Raw genomic sequence first — 4,049 nt, 5'->3', positions numbered from 1 at the left:
TCATGGGATGGAGTGTGGATGGAGAGAGAGCTCACAGCACGCACACCCACACATGCGCTCTGCGCTGTACGGCCACGATACTGGGAGTCAGTGAGGGCCCTATCAGTCAAAGCCTAATGCTTGGCCCTAATACACTTTAATAGCTTCCTCCGCTGTCTCCGATCCCTCTTCAGCATTGATCTGAAATCATCTTTCTTATTCCTTTTTCGGGGGGCTTTGCAGACTTTCGCAGCATTTATTGCTGTCACCTGTCTGGTGTGCTCAGATTAATACCGACCGATAGGGATAGGTTGGGGAAGGAAGCCATTTATTAGCGTTCGGATGTGTGTTCGGCGAAAGGCTAGAGACTTGGCTGAGGCGACGCGGCGTTTGAAGAGCGGGCCTGTTTGAGCCCAGGATCCGTCACATGAATGTGTAAAATACCCAACGCCCGTGCAGGCTGTCACACAAAGGGCTATCACCCTATTATTCAAGAGCAGCCATGGAGCCAGGCCAGAGTAGAGTGTTTCTGGGGGGAAGGGAAAAATCGGCTTGATTGTGATTTGCCATTTATAATTGGCCAACGATGTGAAATGGTCGGCAGCCAGACTTTTTTAAAAAGGCAATCTGCGGCAGTGGAGGGGCCGATGGTTTGCTAATGACAGCTAGCGCGATACGCTTGGGGAACAGAATGGTGCTCGTGTAAGGGTAGGGAACACAAATATGTTTATCTGTAGTCAGCGATGTTTGCATGACTCAAATGGCATTGTCTATTGATTTCTTTTTCCAAAACATCGGCGACACAATGGAACCGAAATACAACAGCAAAAGCGAAACATTGTTTTAATTTGAAAACAAACAAACCAAACCCATCTTTAATTCCAGAGCCTCGCTGTTTATTAAAGAAGTTACGCAGTTCGTTTTGGCCTTTGTTTGTGCCTGTAATCTTAAAGGGAATTCTTCTGCACAACGCTTTTTCCATCTCTGTTGCGCGTTTGTGTTTGTCCCTGGTCTGGGGAGCTGGGTTTAAGCTGGAGTTCAAGGCTGATACTCCTGTTGGCAGTGAGGCATGGCAGACGATTTCTCGAGGGGGTCTGCCTCCACTTTGTGAGCTCAACAAAAGATAGTATTTGATAAAGGTCCCCCTCCCCAAAAGCCCCCATAAATAATGAAAAGTTAATGAAGAGGTAACTTAATGATGTAATGAATATGGCAGCGCAAGGTCAAACAGAGCTGCCGTGGGTTGGGTGGGCATGTGAAGTGTGTACTCGAACGCGTGTGTTTGCATGGGTGTGTGTGCAGCTTTAATGAATGTTTTGTCACAGGAAGTGCGATAATGTTTAATTAGTTTCATGTGTGTGCGGCCTGTTATATGATTCTTAGATGGCCTGCTCTCATAAACCGTGTGTGTGTGTGTGTGTTGTGGGTCGCTCAACAGTAGAAAGATGAGTTTGAGGGAGTGTTTCTCACAAGTGTACTGTACACCTGTGTGTGTTTCTGCAAGGGAGAGTACTTATGAAACCTTTCTGTTTAGGACAGTTTGTTTGGGAGTGTACTGCAGAGTGTGGTCTGTGCTCGTGATTAAATATTGAGAATGTTTGAATAATATGTGCAATCGATAGGGCACACGAGCAAGTGACTCAAAGACACGCTGGTCTGTCATTTAGTGTGAGCTGGACATGTGCCTCAAACATATATTTTCACCAGCTAACACTATGCTATGTGTTATTAGACAAACAACAATCAGTGTGTGAACTCAACACCACTGAGTTTTCTTGTTGAGGTGGTTCTGGTTTCAGTATGTTGTCCTGGTGTGTAAAGTGCCTAGTCGGCAGCAGGCAGGTAAGCACTTCGATCTGTTTCTCCTGGACCGAGGTGAGGGACTAACATGCCGGTGGTCTCAGCTTCAGCTCTGACACCTGCATGGCTCGATCCCTTAGATAATAGAGGGAGTGTGAGGTATAATAGTAGACAGATGATAGCAATTGGCATATGTGCATTGAACTGTAGTGTGTGTGCAGGCAGCAAGAGTTTGAATTCGGCTCATGACATTTCCTGTTTCCCAGTTCCTTTTTCTCTTTTCAGTTGTATTACGTAAAATAAAATATTTTACAGTCCTGTTCCCCATGTACATACTATGTACTTATTATAGTAATTACAATAACTATGTAATAACTAGGTACTAACCCTGAACCTACCCCTAAACCTACCCCTACCCCATGTAGTTACCTTGTATTACCAAAACTTTCTTAGATAAATACACTGCAAGTACACTATAAGTACATGGAAGTACACGTACTGTAAAATAAAGTGCAACCATTATACTTTTATTAAATTAACACTTATATTCGACAAGTATTGGTCAAATGTGGCAGCAAATAATGTCATTTTATATAAATGTAAAATAAATACAAATAACTATAAAAATATTTGTATAAAAAAATGCATCCTATTTTTCACAATAAATAAATAAATAAACACACACACACACACACAAACACACACACACAAACAAACAAACAAACAAATAAAATATTAATCAGCACAACATTCAGTTTACAAAATGCATTATAATAAGAAATGTTTTGGGGTGCATTACAGTTTCCACAAAAGCAGCACAAACTCACCAAATCAGCATATTAAAATGATTTCTGAAGGATCATGTGATGAAAATTCAGCTTTGCCATCGCAGTAATAAACTAATAAAATACATATAAATAAACCATTATTTTAAATTGTAATAATATTTCACAATTTTATGAAGTGTCGGGAGCTAAGTCATTTGTAATTGTATGATTAATATTGTGGTTATGATGAATATGACATTAATATTTTAATGGGCTATATAATTATTTTTCATGCTACGTAATGTAAACCAATCCACGGATATCTGCGATAAAATCCTCATATGATGTAGACGTCATCGGTAAGTATTAGATCAGAGCTCAGGCAGCAGATGCTTGGCCGGCGCTTTCATATGCAGTCAGAGAAATCAAAGTCTGGAAACACGACCGGACTCACACAGGGACCCTAGCGATGGGTCAGTGAGTTTTTTATCTGTGTCTCCTGAAACATTTACAGTTCCCCGACAGCTCTAGCACTGGCCAGGCGTGATTTGTAGTTCATGTGCAGATGTGTTGCTGAGAGACGTTTTAATGTGACGAGCGAGACGCTTCTCAGTCTGTCTCGGCGGGTTTATGGATGAGCTCCATGTCTGCGTCTCAATCTCTTAGACCTCCCCCCGTGCTCCCAGACTCCCTATCTCTTCGCTTAACAAGCCTGAGGTCATGAAGAAATGGCACAGTGCCCCACTTAACCCAAGGTCAGGTCCCTGAGCTGATTCGTAAGAGCCTGACAATAAAAGCATGGATGGAATCGCTCTCTCTCATGTTAACCTGAAATGGTTTGCTAGCTTTTTTACTGTCCTTCTCCTGACAGCTATAGGCGGACAGGTAACAGTCATCCTAAAGTTTAAAAGCATATAGTGCATGGGAAAGAAGCACAGCATGCGGACTGAATGAGAGTAGCAGAGAGTCTATGCTGTGGCTGTGGTGGCTATGAGGAATGTCTTTAAAGTGAAATCATTTCCTTTTCTTAATCAAAAGATGACAGACCTCTGAAGTCCCATCTGCACGCCACTGCACAGCCTGAAGCTGCTCTGAACGGGCAAGGCGATGAAGGGATATCATGCTTTGAGGCTATGTGCTGGGGTTTTCAGGGCTTCTCATGAGGTAATTCCCACCGGCAGGACCTCAAAACTCATTGAAAAGGGGAAAACGTTAGGCGTGAAAGAATAAACTATCATTATACTCAGTTAATAGTGTACGCCAGCATTGGTCTTGCTGCTGGTACATGCAATGCTCTCATGTTTCAGCGGGGAAACAGAGCAGCCGGTTTGACAGACAGATTAAGGGAGGCCTGTGGACCTTTACCATATGTCGAAGTGTGGTTAGCTCACAGATTGTCGCGTCCATCTCAGCTATCCCACCTCATCACCCTGGAGACTCGAGCATGAGGTTTATTATGTGTGAATGGTGTGGTCGGGGTGGCGCGTGCCTCTGGTGCTCTGT

This window comes from Carassius auratus, linkage group LG44F, assembly GCF_003368295.1.
Source record: "Carassius auratus strain Wakin linkage group LG44F, ASM336829v1, whole genome shotgun sequence".
NCBI lineage: Eukaryota > Metazoa > Chordata > Actinopteri > Cypriniformes > Cyprinidae > Carassius > Carassius auratus.
This window is presented reverse-complemented; position numbering follows the sequence as displayed.